General features: G+C 47.7%; 1 protein-coding gene across 4 annotated transcripts in view; it reads right to left on the bottom strand.

Annotated features, from left to right (window-relative positions):
* Nucleotides 1–15664, bottom strand: part of LOC135921044 (galactosylceramide sulfotransferase-like) — a 120915-nt gene that overhangs the window by 47965 nt on the left and 57286 nt on the right. The window contains exon 1 of one of the 4 annotated variants that reach the window (XM_065455359.1): nt 13713–13734. The exons of the other annotated variants lie outside the window; for them this stretch is intronic. The gene's annotated coding sequence lies outside the window, so the exon portion shown is untranslated. Of the gene's footprint in view, nt 1–13712; nt 13735–15664 lie in introns of those variants that run through there. 4 annotated transcript variants of the gene reach the window in all.

Raw genomic sequence — 15664 nt, forward strand, 5'->3', positions numbered from 1 at the left:
TCGAGCAAAAGCGCAAATCGGTCTGAGCTGCCGCGACAAAGCGACATAGCTGTCCCAGGCGATTTTCAACATTTCGAATCAAAATATAAGATTAAAGAACAGGTGGCGCGTGTACATCTTTAATGCATGCACCAGTGTTCAGTCGACTCTTTCTAAGTTGCCGGTCACCTTTGCTACGAAGTTGCGCTGTTTCCGCTGCCCGTGAGTTATATATACCGCTTGATGAAATGAGCGCTACGAAGACGCGGACGAAAGAACACATGTACGACAGACAAGGCGCTACTTCCAACGTTGGGCCATTCTTGGTTGCATCTATTTAAAGTTCTGTTTCTTCAAAAATAATAATAATAATAATATTTGGGGTTTTACGTGCCAAAACCACTTTCTGATTATGAGGCACGCCGCAGTGGAGGACTCCGGAAATTTCGACCACCTGGGGTTCTTTAACGTGCACCTAAATCTAAGCACACGGGTGTTTTCGCATTTCGCCCCCATCGAAATGCGGCCGCCGTGGCCGGGATTCGATCCTGCGACCTCGTGCTCAGCAGCCCAACACCATAGCCACTGAGCAACCACGGCGGGTTGTTTCTCCAAAAAACATTTAGTCGGAAGTAGCGCCTTGTCTGTCGTACATGTGTTCTTTCGTGCGCGTCTTCGTAGCGCTCATTTCATCAAGTATGCATAACCAACTCACCCATATCAAGCTTCCGCTATATATACCACGCGTTACGAAAAGCAAGAGTCAACGTTTTCTTTCTTTTCTTTTTTTTACAGGCACGTAAGCCCGCTAACAGCCTTTGGCATTCGCCAAGCCGTTCGCGTACGCGCTATTTCGAAAACTCCCAAATAGTTTTTGACAGGATCGCCGTCTTTACGGCAAATCCGCTGTCAACGACGCTTGTCGCGGAAATGACAGGCGCTGTTTCAATAACGGTACCGACAATGTGAGGGCGAAAAGCAGCAAAGCTCAGAGGCATTCGAAAATGCGCGACACGAGACGTAACAAACAAACAAGCAAACGAAATGGGACCACGTGGTTGTCATTCGATATTCTCTTAAGGATTATGCAATCCCGACGAACGTGTTGGAATCTATGTGAAGCGAAGCCTTTGTGAAGCGCTTACTTGAATGTTTTCGAACTAAATGCGATGCGTCCCAAATAGTCCCAGTATTTCTTGTTTTCTGCTTAATTGCATAATTAGTCAAGATTAATTATTAACCAACTTCGGAAGCAACGATGTTAGGCAAAAAAATTCCAATTAGAAAGTTGCGGACGCTTTGCAGAACGTCCGATTAGACAGTTTCTAACTCGACAAAAACGGGTCGAGTCGGCTTGTCGGGCTGGAATATGGCTGTCGAGTTCACGTACACGCTAGCCGGTCGGGCATGGACGAGCGTCGAGTCGGCCATGAACAAGCGTCGAGTCGGGCTCCGAGTTAACCGCGACGGCATGTGGTGTGTTGGCCCAAACCGACCGGCTTGCAGCGTGCCTGACATGATGTAAACGCGGACGGGTCGGGGCCTGCCAGCGCCGAGACCTGCGCGGGACCCGCCGTGGTTGCTTGGTGGCTACGGTGTTGGGCTGCTATACGATCACGAGGTCGCGGGATCGAATCCCGGCCACGGCGTCCGCATTTCGATGGAGGTCGAAATGCGTAAAACACCCGTGTACTCAGATTTAAGTGCACGTTGAAGAACCCCGGGTGGTCCGAATTGATATGGAGTTCCCCACAACGGCGTGCCTCATAATCGTGGGTTTGGCACGTAAAACCCAGCAATATAATTTAACTTGCGCGAAACCATCGTGACTCCGCGTTTTATGCGCCGCCAGCGGGTATGGTGTCGAGACAAGGCAAGGACAAGGCGCCCTGCAGTGTAAGTTCATCGTATGGCGATAAGACCCACGAAATAGGAGCTGTTCTAGACGGCTGCAGCGCGGGAAACCGAAAGCCCCTTTCGAAACGCGTTAATAATAATAATAATAATATTTGGGGTTTTACGTACCAAAACCACTTTCTGATTATGAGGCACGTCGTAGTGGAGGACTCCGGAAATTTTGGCCACCTGGAGTCCTTTGAGGTGCACCTAAATCTAAGCACACGGGTGTTTTCGCATTTCGCCCCCATCGAAATGCGGCCGCCGTGGCCGGGATTCGATCCCGCGACCTCGTGCTCAGCAGCCCAACACCATAGCCACTGAGCAACCACGGCGGGTTTCGAAACACGTTGATAGAGAGTTTTGGGTTAGGGGACGCAAGCGGCTAGCGTACGCAAGAAATAGGAGCCACGGTATTGCGCATGCGCGGACTTCTGCGTCTGCGCATGCGCAGTACCGTCGCCCATATAATTCTTTCGGGCGGAAACCACTTGCGTCCCCTTACCTAAAGCTCTCCGACGCTTTGGCTCGACGCCGCCGCCGTCCGGATGGAACTCTTCCGAACCGATTCCACGTCAACGCGGTCACGTCGGTCAGCCCGACTTCCCGACACTCGAAGGAAGCATGGCTTGGAAACCCCTCGTGTGGTGACCGAACATGACATTGGCGACCGCTTCACATTGTTCCAGTTCGTTTCGCCGTGGTTCTTTTTTTTTAGACGAAAAATGTTGCCGCACATCCGGAGAATGCGCGGATCGTTCCAAGTCGAACTAAATATGCTTCCGCCGAACCAGCTGCACAGGTGGCTTGAGCCTTGGCTGGCAGACGCCATGCAGTGCTGGAAATAAACTACTGTCGTCGAAAGCAGTGTTATGTGCGTGAGTGTTAGATACCGGTGTCCTCGTCCGCATGTTTTAAAATTTATTTATTTTTATTATTTATATATTTATTATATTTATATTTATATTTATTATTAATTTATTATGTTTTTTGAGATACTACCTATGTTTTCACTGACTGCAACGCCATGAATAAAAAAAAATGGGGGAATGATGAGAATACAGTAATCTACACGTGCTCTTGGGTAATCTTGGCGCCCTTGGGTATAACGACAGTCGATAACATTAAAATCAGACGGTGAACTATTTCGTTCGTGGCTCCTCGAAGATTAATCTGTGGCCACTCCAAGGCCAGTTACACAGGATTATAGCTGGCTGTTTCATGCTTCGAACTCCACCTGATCAAAAAAAAAAAAACATAGAACACGCCACGTCTGTGATCCTGTAAACGACATTTTCTGCTCGCTATCCCTTGACAACTGTAGAGCCACAAGTGGGGGATGGAGATACGGGAATCCCCCTTGAAGCTGCGCTTCACCGCACGTCTACCGTTCGCCCCCGGCCCGAGAAACACGCGCCACGACATTCTTGGCACTGTGACCACGTGACCGACACGCAGTAAAAACGTCACTCGAGCACGCTCGCACCATAAGCCACGCACGCCCGGTCGGAGGCACGCATTTCGCCGCATCTGGGCGTTAACCTCGACTTATATAGTGGGTTTTGGCACGTGGTGGTGTCTCCACGTGCTCTATTAATCCACTTCGCAATGAAGCTAACAGGCCACATCTCATCTGCCCTTCCCCACTCCATGCCTGTCCCCTTCCCCAGAGACATGCTGAAAAATCATCATGGCAAAGATACATCTCCTCAATTAATAGTACGGTAACATCGAAACGAATGTGGGACCAAGTCAGGAAATTTAGAGGACAGTACTCATCTTACACAATACCGTTACTTACAAGTCCAGGCACACAAACAACAATACAAGAACAGGCAGATATACTTGGGGAACATTTTCGTGATGTATCCAGTTCAGGGAATTATACAAAGGAATTTTTACAATACAAACAGTCTGCTGAAAAACAGAAGCTGCCCACAACTGGTGCATCAAATGAACCATACAATTCCCCCCTCACACAACAAGAAATAAACAGAGTTCTTTCTGCAGGGAAAAACACAGCGCCAGGTCACGACCGCATTCACTACGCCATGCTGGCTCATCTGTCTCAGGCATCTCTAGAAGCTCTCCTTAAATTTTTTAACTTAATCTGGGAATCTGGCATAATGCCCGAGGAGTGGAAAAAAGCAATAGTAGTTCCGTTTCTAAAAGCCGGTAAATCTCCAACGTCCGCAAGCAGCTACAGACCCATCGCCCTCACGAGCTGTTTGGCAAAATCATATGAAAGCATCATCAACATAAGACTTTCATTTATTTTAGAATCAAGAAACCTTATTGACCCCCATCAGTGTGGATATAAAAAGGGTTGTTCAACCACTGACCATCTTGTCCGTCTAGAAAATGAAATCCGGTATGCATTTTTACACAAACAACACTGTCTAACAGTTTTCTTCGATTTAGAAAAAGCCTACGATACCACATGGAGATATGGAATTTTAAAAGACCTGGTTGACATCGGCATCCGGGGTAAAATGCTGAACTGCCTTGCTGATTTTATGAGTAATAGAACATTTCAGGTACGTCTGGGCTCAGTACTATCTCATACTTTTAAACAGGAAAATGGTGTTCCACAAGGCTGTGTTCTCAGCACGACACTTTTTATAGTAAAAATGAATACAGTTAATAAGATCATACCGTCGTCTCTTATGCACTCCTTATACGTAGACGATCTCCAAGTGGCTTGTCGTGCCTCAAATTTGCTAACCTGTGAGAGGCAGCTCCAGATAACAATTAATAAACTTACACAATGGGCTAACAAAAATGGTTTCCGTTTCTCCACACAGAAAACAGTTACTGTTTTGTTCTCTCAGAAACGAGGGCTACACAGCGATCCAGTCCTAAAATTGAACGACACCATACTGCCGGTGAAACAAGACCATAAATTTTTAGGAGTAACCTTTGACACCAAACTTAACTTCCTAACTCACATAAAAGCACTGAAGATTAAAGCAAATAAAGCTCTAAATATCCTTAAAATTCTGTCTCATAAGCACTGGGGTTCCGACCGAACATGCCTTTTACGTGTCTACCGGTCTCTTGTGCGTAGCCTTTTAGACTACGGCTCCGTGGTTTACGGCTCAGCCAGACAGTCCTACATCCAACAACTTGACCCGGTACATAACCTTGGACTGCGACTGGCAAGTGGTGCCTACCGAACTTCACCTATTCCAAGTTTATACGTCGAGTGTAATGAACCCTCCTTACAGCACCGCAGAGCATTCCTCACTTTTTCCTACGTACTAAGAATTCAGTCATCACCACAACACATATGTTACAACATCCTCACACAATGCAACTCACGCCTACACTATACAAATAAACCGAACATGATCAAACCGCTTGTCCTGCGATATGAGGAATATGTCCGGGATTATGACATTCCTTGCGAAGTCCTCGAGGTTGCCAGAAAGCCACAGCGTTTGCCCCCATGGCGCGATTTTGAACCGTTATGTGACTGGACATTGACACATTTAAAGAAGAAAGACACCCCACGCGAACACATTACACAAGAATTCCGTGAACTTCAGGAGAAATATAAAAATAACGTGCAATATTACACTGATGGCTCCAAAACGAAAGAACACGTGGGTGTGGGGGTCATAACGGAAAATTGGGGAAAAAGTATTCGATTGCCACAACACGCCTCTGTTTTCACGGCCGAAGTTTTCGCCATATGGGTTGTAGTGAAAAAAATTATCGCTGATAAACACACAAATGCAGTCATATACACAGATTCTTTAAGCACACTGAAGGCACTACATCTGAAATCTGAGTGTGAACCCCTGATTGGAGACATTTTAAATATGGTGGCTTTTAATGAATACGGGAGGTCAATTCGTTTCTGCTGGGTCCCAAGCCATGTTGGGATACCGGGTAACGAAGCAGCTGATACATATGCATTGATGGCAGCACACGAAGACATTACAAACACAACACTCCCATACAAAGATAGCATCCGCGCAATTAGAAAAGCCCTAACGGTAAAATGGCAACGCGAATGGGACCGTTGTTCTGACAACAAGCTACATCTCACGAAACCCATAGTTGGGGAGTGGAAGTCATGCTATCATCAGGAGCGGTTCATCGAAGTAGTTTTATGCCGACTACGCATCGGGCACACACACATCACACACAATTACCTACTTAGGAAAGAAGACACACCAACATGCGAGAAATGTCAACAGCCACTAACAGTTATGCACATATTACTCTCATGTACGCAGATTGAAACACACAGACGAGCACTCTTGAAAAAATTATATGAACAACACATACCGTTACACCCTGCTCTAATTTTGGGCGATGATCCACTAGTCCCATTTTGTGACCTCCGTAAATTTTTAGACGACACTGGATTTTTACATAAGATATAGATTATTAACACAGTCTTTCACTTTATAAACTGTATTTTAAAACACCTCGTGTTTGGCGCAGCATAGCCTCAGCCGCTTTTGCGCCATTAAACCCCATTTAACTAACTAACTAACTAACCAAGCAAGCGAGATGTAGCAACCGGGCACAGCTCAACACCAATGCACGCTTTTCCGGCGCCGCAAGAGAGACGGGCAGCGGAACAGAAGCACCACCTCGGCGAGACAACACCCAACACCGCGACGTCGTGTCGCATCAGGAACGACACCAAACCGTCTCGCAAGATGACATGCTAGAGGCCGCGGAAGCGCGGGAGGATGAGTTCGGTGCAGCTCGGGCGAGGGTCGTCTCCTTTCGTCGATGACGTTCGCAGCAGCGGGCTCGACGGCGAAGGCAAGCCGGGGCGGGTGGCCAGGCACTGCACGAGTTGGCTAGTAGGTGTGGCGTGCCCCTCACTCGCTGCAGGGTCGGTCGGACTCGGGTCGCGCGAAAGGGAAACTGGGGGAGATTCCGGGGCCGCGGTTTAAAATTAGACCCCCCCCCTCCCCCCTCTTTGGCAGGCCAGTAGCGAATTGTAGAAGCGGCGCGAGGTTGCGGCAGGCACTGGAAACCGACCCGATCGTCCTTTGAACGGCGTGAACAGCTCTGCAGCAGTGGCGGTCGTCTGCTGGCAGTCTCCTGTCGAGTATCCCTCAAAGAGAGAAAGAAAGAGAGAGAGAAAGCAGTCGTTCGTTGGTTTGGTTTGGCGCCTCCCGAAGCGCGCTTCTTTTAAGAACTCTCGGGGCACGCCTCGCACCCGAAAACAGCGATGGAGCGTAGGCATTTGAAAACGCGCGGCATGGAGACGGAGAAAGGAGAGAAAGGGCGTTAGTCGGATGAGGAGGAGGAGGGCGTGGCGCATTCCTACTTGACCGAGTCACCAGCACCGGCGAGCTACACAGTGTAGCTTGTTGCTGCGGCGCCCATGCATTTTACGCGGGGGCAGAGCCCGATTTTCGTGGTTTTGGGGGGGGGTGGGGGGGTCGGTTAACTTTTGTTCGTTTTTCGCCATCTTTATTTTTTTTTTTCCCCCCGTATCTCTTTCATCGTCGCGCCCGAGTCCCTCCAGACAGACGACGACGAGCAGACGACGATCCCTCACAAGAGGGGCGAGGGTAGCCTGTCCCTTCTCAAAAAAAGCGGACCGGGAGAGGAGGCAATGCGCTATCGGCAGCTGCCTGTTGACGACGACGCGCACACACCACAGAGCTCGCGGACCCCACGGGGTCTCAGAAGAAGCGGGAAGGGTGTGGGGGAGGGGCAAGATGGAGGAGGGGTTGCGCGGCGGAAGTCGCTTTCGTGACGAAAGCGAGCTATGCGCGCAGCCTCACGATGTCGAAACCGCGATGAGAGTTTTCCCGAAGCGCATTTTCAGACCGCGTGTTTAAGACGAGGAAAGAATCAAAACAAATATACGTGCCCGAAAGAAGGCTGGCGAGAGGGACTCGCATGATGTAACGAGGCGCGTTTCTCTATCGATATATGGTTGGCGCTTTCGGACCGTTCGCGTCACGGGACGGTAACGAATGTGTTTGTGGCTCGATGTTGCCCCGGATGCGGCGAAGCGTAAGTGTGTCGAAAAAGTTGGCCTTGATCGTGACGCGTATTATTAATTATACGCACAGCGCTGGAGCACAAGATGAACAGGACAGGCTACATCGGCGGCTCCTGCTGCACTACAGAGTAAACATAAATTGAAACTAAATATTAATGTTAAGCTATGCAAGTAAGTTGAACTCTCTGCAATTTCAAGACAGCCACTCCTGCCCTGGATTGAGAAATGGTAAACCATAAAAGACGCAGAAACAAAATAGATGTGGCGACGCGACTTCAGTTAATTGTTTTAATCTTCGAGCCCACCAAGTTCGGAAGAACTTTTTCGTGTGTCAAGAAGTTCCAAAGCCCACCCATAAAGAGCGCAGGCCTCTTAATGGAAGAACGCATGAAACTCAACGGCTTCGGTGATTCCCTTAAATTTTCTTACAATCAGGCCACCCCATCCTTGGCCCACTGGGTAGGCACCCATTCTTGGGTGTGCCCATTCTTGTCCAATCCTCCAGATATGGGTATGGGCCACTGCGACACGAGAGGCATAGAAAGAAGCCTCAAATGTATTCAAAGACCACCACCAATCTGCCATCGCCAATGTTCCATCATCATCTATCACACATCGCCTTTGCCCACGTGACATCGCCGAGCCGACAAATCACAATCGCACTTCAGCACGATCTGGCGTGTTTTCCATTTCGGCATAGTTCATGAACGGTGTAGCGTACAAACGTACGTACAGGCATTGCACGAGATTAAAGTTATCTGTGCGGTATTAGGGCAAAAGGAAACATCGTATGATGTTACACATTGCGTAACATGAAGATAAATATACTAGTGTATACGCATCGCATTAGTTGTATGTAGCATTCAATTACCGCTTCCCCATATGGCTTCGCTTCACACAGACTCCAACACGTGCATTGCATCCACATCATTTTTCTTAATGATATGAGCATTCTAGCCTACTTGCGTTCTATACCCATATATCTCTCTTCCCCCTTTTCTCGCCCTGCACCCAAACGAGCAACGTCGCCTGCATGGTTGAGTGGACCAAGGCAGCAATGGAGACAACGCTGGAGCCCCGAACCAAGGGCCCTACGCACCTTCGGATATTTTGTATATCGCCAATAAAAAGCTATCTATCTATCTATCTATCTATCTATCTATCTATCTATCTATCTATCTATCTATCTATCTATCTATCTATCTATCTATCTATCTATCTATCTATCTATCTATCTATCTATCTATCTATCTATCTATCTATCTATCCCACCGGGTATGTGCCCGAACAGATAACTTACATTCCATAATTACATAGCAGAATTATTAAAATGTCCACCAATAATGCATTTCCGATCACCGGATTACATACGCACCACCACTTGGAGGCTAATCGCATTAACGCAGATAATTCCAACCCCGAAAGCATGCCTGAATCCTGCCTGACTTAAATTATGGGGTTTTACGTGCCAAAACCACTTTCTGATTATGAGGCACGCCGTAGTGGAGGACTCCGGAAATTTCGACCACGTGGGGTTCTTTAACGTGCACCTAAATCTAAGTACAGGGGTGTTTTCGCATTTCGCCCCCATCGAAATGCGGCCGCCGTGGCCGGGATTCGATCCCGCGACCTCGTACTCAGCAGCCCAACACCACAGCCACTGAGCAACCACGGCGGGTCTGCCTGACTCCCTTTTTCATTCTTTTTCGAACAGTGTGGCAGGCGTGCCGTAGTTTCCACATTGTTTCGCACGCCCAGTTATTAAAGGCGCGCCACAACAATCGTCCCGCATTAGAAGGCGAGGCCCGGCAGCAAAGAGACACAAGATAGCGGACGTCCGGTGAGGGCCGGCGGACCGCGCATTCTGCAAGAAAGCGCGAGATAGCGGCAGGCGTCGTCGTCGTAAAGAGAGGAAACGATTGCCCTCCAGATATGGCGTTCCGTCGTCTGCGACGCGCCGTAACAGACGACGACGTAACAGACGACGCCGGCATGGGACTCCTGCTGCTGTGCATATAGTGTTGTACACACGCAGCGCCGCGTCACACGTGATCGTCTCCCTCACCCAATTCCCTCTCCCCCACGTACGCGTTGCTTCACAACTGCACGTTCACTAAGGACATGCGCAAGGACACAGGCGCCGCCTTTCGTTACTACGTTAAGGGATAGACACAGTTGAGGTGTAGAAGGATCGACATTTGGGCGAGTTGGTACTGGTTGAACATCTTGAAGGGGCAGCGCAATATGAGGAAGAGCTGTCCCGTGTGTTCCTGCCTTCTGTCTTCGTCTCATTGGGCTGCCCCTTCAAGATGTTCAACAGGCGAGGTGTTTTAAAGCGAAGCTTCTTCCATCGCGAACTCTCCGGAAATTTCCTGGCCGTGGCTGCTCGGTGGTCCTGCTGCCTAGCCGAATAGCTCCTACTTAAAAAAAAGAAAAAAGAAAAAAAAACGCGCCCGATGGTGGGATAAGAGTCTCGGTCCCTTTGCACGGCAGCCGGATGCTCAAACCATATTATAGGTCGCAATCGCACTTATTTTTTGTTTTCTTTGGGGGGTGGGTGTCTTTATTGTTAGGCCACAATCGCACGTACACTTCCGTCGTGCCATCGCCGAGCAGCTCTTTGACACGTGATCACCGCGTGTGTCAAACTGCGTTAACACAGGTGCGCGAGAGCAGTTGAGCGCGCATCTATGGCATCGAGGCCAATTTATGGCATTTGTGTTAACCGCTTCCACGAAAGCTTCGCTTCACGCAGAATATTCCAAGATGTGCGTTGGATGCGCACATATTTCTCTCTCTCTCTCTCTCTTTTTTTTTTCTCTGAAACCATCGAGCACTATTTAAATATTCATTCTAAATGCCTTGCAGGCACGAAAAGCGAACAGTGGATAACTAATGCACAGAACTTTGCGACTCATGTACTGTTGGACGGCATATTTTTTTATTGATCCGGTGTTCTACTGAATGTTATATTTTGTGTCGCTGTTCTCCCTTTTTACGCAAATTTGTTTCGTTTGCCAAGTGACAAGGAGTAGCCGGTGCCACCATAAAGGCGCCAACCTCTCCTAACATTCACTTCAACAACAACAAAAAAAGTGGGGGCGGGGAAGCTTTAAAATTCTGCATGGTATATTTTACACACAGCTTATATTTATATACATATCAGAGGAACACCGTTAATAATTATACAATGAAGAATCAAGCGTACACAAAGTCGGAAAAATCCACAGAGCGAAAGAGACAAAGAATGCGAACAGGAAGCAACACAGACAAAATGTTAATTAAAGTAAGAAATGCGCGTTTGTGTAATGACGTTTTTTGTTGTTGTTGTTAACTGCAGCTACCGGTACGTCGGGAAGGTTGTTGCACAAGAGGATGGCACGTGGAAGGGTCGGCCGAACTAAAGGCGCGTGTATTTCACGATAGAGGCGCGTGAAGGGAACGTGATTATGCAATCTTCGCGGCGTGAATGGGGAGACTTGCAGAGCTATCGGTGATGTCCTTGGTCCGATAACGTATTCGCATGTGAAACGGCGTTGAGAGTGCTACATCACGACGGCGATGTAGGGGCTCTTATCGACAAGAGTGCTGTACGTCACAGTTTATCAGACAATTGATAAACTGTTCTCGTTTTGCGTTACGCTTGCGTTGTAATCTAGTGAGTCGAGTCGAGCGGCTCTGCTCTGATTATAGCAGCATAATGGTTGCACAAATGTAATGAGGGGACTATACTGAAAAGGAGGTTCATGCTCATGGCGAACAAATGTTAGATGGGCTAATGTGCGTACATAAGTCGGCGCCATACGCGGGTTTCCGCGTAGATAGCTCAAGGACCGGGAGGCGTTGCCGCAAATTTATTTGATGTGTGTAGTCCAAGAAAGGCTGGATGTCAGGGTTACGCCTAGGTATTTGAAAGAGGTACCTGTCTTTCCTTTGCATCTCTCTCTCTCTTTCTCTAAAAAAAATTTAACTTCAGTAAAGTAACTTCAGACATAGGGCTGTTCTTAATTAGAACGAAAAGTCTTAATTGAAATGTTTGCCAGTGAAAAACATAACTTTACATTTATTTGGATTAAGCGACATTAGCCGCGTGCTGCACCAATCGCTAATAAGGTCAAGGTCATTTTGAATTTCTACGTGCTCATCGGTACAAGTAATCACCCGGTAATATTATACAAGCGTGAGCGAAAATCCACACGCGAGAAGATATGCTATTTGGTAAGTCGTTAATGTATACCAGAAAAAAAAAATGAACAGTGGCCCGAGGACACTGCCCCGCGGCACACCAGGGTAAACGTAAGAGAGGGAGGAGAAAAAATGATTAGCAATGGGGAAGAACTGTCGATTGGTAAGAAAGTCCCGGACCCAAGATAGCGTTAGTAAACCTAGGAACAAAATACACAGTTGATAAATTAGTCGGCAGTGAGCTACGCGACCAAATGCTTTTGAAAAAAATCTGAAAAGTTGCAGTCAGTTTGCAAGTTTCTTTTATGTCCAGGTTAAAATGTAATTCAGTCGCGAACTCGAATACGTTTTTCGCACGCTAAACCTTCCTAAATGGATGTTGGTTCGGAAGGAAAAATAGTGTTAAAATAGTCGTAAACATGAGATGCCATGATATGCTCTAGCATCTGACAGCAGATGGAAGTTAGCGAAATGGGTCTGTAACGCACGGGTGAATTTATATTGCCACTTTTAAAGATGGGAACAACCTTCGCGATTTTCCAGTCAAGGGGGAAGCTTTCCTGTCGATAGCAATTGCCGGAATATATAATATTTTATTTGAGACGGTCATTTTTTTTCTAAGTACTGTTGAATCGATCTCGGCAACGTCTGCCGATGTGAGCACTTTCAGATTATTTATAATAGATGCGGCGCCGTCGACAGTGTTGCCGATGGGCTGCAAAAAAGAAGGGTAGTCAAGACCAGCTACCTCAGGCACGTTTGAACGGTCTTCTGTGGTGTATACTGAGATTCCCAAATCAAGCGCGTCCTGCAGAACAGCAACGTTAAAACAATAAATTTTCTCGAAGATTTCGGAGTGCGCGCGCGTTTTGAAGCCGCGTACAATCGTTTGTTTTTATTTTTCAGTCTGTTAAATGACCTTAGTGAACCGCGGGTTGTTTTCTGGTGGTTTCAATGCCAGTGAATTCTTGACCTGGATTACTCGAAGAGGCAGACGGACATTACTTGCATGATAAATCAAAATACGTAATGCTCTAATTATAAATATCACCGCTGAAGTTTTGAACTAATTACCTCACTGCGTACGTCGCGATTAACCAACTTGAAGCCGGTGAGATCGAATGAGACAATTCGGACGCGTTCTCAGGATGGGGGCTATTTTCGAGATATTCATTCCCGAAATGCGCAGCGAGGTACAGTCGAGCCCCTCTACAACGAAATGACGCGTATAACGAAAGAATAATTCTGTCTCGGTTCTATTGTGAGCTGTGCGTTGCGCAACCTCTACAAGGAACTGACCTGTACAACGAGTTGTTTCGGAGGTCCTATGCATTCGTTATAAAAGCGTACTGTACTTCACACTCGAGCTGTTCTAGCGCTTCAGTGCATGAAACGGCGTTTCGTCGAAAGGGCAAGTCCAGCATCATTGTAGTATTTTTACAGCAAGTTTGACGGCGCATACCTCGAAACGAACGCTGTCCTCAGAACGCAAGAGGTACGCACAATACGGGGTCCTAGAAATGCCCAGCAGGATTTGGGTTCTCGTGTATACACACGCAAGCTGCCTGCATCTCCTGATCGGAATCCATTCACCAAGCACGAGCTTATGTGCAGAATAAGCGGCGACGCCGATGTGGAAATGGACAACGTTATCACGTCAACTCACCAGATGTCGGAGTAAAACGGAACAACCCTCTCCGTGCACTATCGACGTTCGACTTGAAGCAAAGTGAATCACATGTTGGCGCCTTGCCTGCGCTGCACTGCACGGTACATGGACGGAAACTTCACAGGGTAGCCGTATTTCTTAGCGGAAATACGGTGCACTGCTGTCGAGTCGGAACGAATAAAATAAAATACACAAATAAAAGAACCAGTCGCAATAGAGCTAGCAAGCCGCTCAGCGCGCTCCACCACTCGCGTCAGGCACAATTCGTCCCCACTACGCGAGTGACGCAACGTGCCATACCTCACTCATCCCTCTCTCATACCTCGCACCCTCCCCTCACCCACAACCACATGTAGCAATCTCGCCGGATGTCAGCCGATTCTCGCCGCTACGAGTGCGAGGTAGTTATCGGATGTGGTATCGATTCCGACGTTATCAGTGATGAAGCGGTATAGGAACGCTAATCTACACGTAGCTATAATACGTATGCTACCTATATACGTATACCACGTGGCTGGACTGAACCAATGTCATGCTGTTTGCCCTCGCTTGGGAGATACTCAGTTAACTTTTTGCGTCCCGCTTAATTACATAATTAGTCTTAATTAATTAGCAACTTCTCAACTACTATAATTTGATGAAAAGTGGCAATTTAGAAAATTCCAGAGCAACATGAAGAACTCCCGATGCAGGTTTCTGCTGTTCAAAATGCGTGCTAGATAATAAATGTTTTTCCGGGCGTGAGAGCGCAAAGTACTTCGAGCGGCCAGTCGCGTGGCAACTTTTCGTGTATTCGGGCGCTTCTTTCGTGCTTGGAAAAGACACTTTTATGTAGCATGTATTGTGCAACATAAAGCTGTATCAATCAGGAGCTTTTCATATTCCTCTACAATTTTCTCGTTGACACTTCTCAAGTAATTATAATATTTCAGAAGTTGATTGATTAATTTATACTAAGTAATTAGGCGGAACGCAGAAAGTTATCCGAGTATCTCCAAGCGACGGCAAACAACATTACCTTGATTCCGTCCAGCTACCTGGCATTAGCATATTTTGTGAGTTTGGGTCAAACTGCGTGGGATGTCCCATATACTCATCATTTCTGTGTTAGCTGAATAATCATAGCGCCAGAGATCGAATGGTTTTCGTACAAAACTGAAAAAAAAAAGAAAGTTCTGGGGTTTGACGGGCCAGAACCACAATCTGGTTATGAGGCTCACTGTAACGCGGAACTCCTAATTAATAGATAGCTTTAAGTTAGGGGGGCACAAGCGTTGGGGCCCGCGAGCGCCCTATACTCTAAAGCTCTCTAATTTTGACCACTTGTGGTTCTTTAACGTGTGCCAAATGCAAGGAACACAAGGGATTGTTTTTGCATTTCGCCCCAAATGCGCTAGCATCCTTCCACACACATTCAGTGCTTATTCTCTTCCTTTTCCCCCTTTCTATTCCCCTTTGCCCCACCCCCAGTGTAGGGTAGCAAACAGGCTGCTCGTCTGGTTGACCTCCCTGCCTTTCCCGTTCTTGTTCTCTCTCGCTATCTCTACGTGCCCGAACCAGTGTCTGAAGTAAGTTTCGTACAGTTTTTGCGTACAAGCTTGCCACAAAGCATGGGGCTATAAATAGAGCGCGTATACCGCGCTCTGTAGAGCCAAACCCTCGCGGGCTCAGTCTACAGCAGAATTAGCGATGCTTCCGCACAACTCCCCGGCATCCGTTGCCTCACCGGTACGCGGAATATCCCCGTTCGACACAGCCGCGTATTGTCGACATCGAACGGAACGTTATTATTGTGCGCGGGAATAAGACTTGCAGGGCATTTCACCGGCGAACATTCGGTTGCGTGTTTGGTGCGCCGTCATGAATATTGAAAGGCGCGGGCGGCTCATTACGACGCGTCGCCGGTGGGGGTCACTGTATACCCGTTAGTGGAACGCCATCGCAGGGTG

Source organism: Dermacentor albipictus, chromosome 6 (assembly GCF_038994185.2).
Source record: "Dermacentor albipictus isolate Rhodes 1998 colony chromosome 6, USDA_Dalb.pri_finalv2, whole genome shotgun sequence".
Taxonomy (NCBI): domain Eukaryota; kingdom Metazoa; phylum Arthropoda; class Arachnida; order Ixodida; family Ixodidae; genus Dermacentor; species Dermacentor albipictus.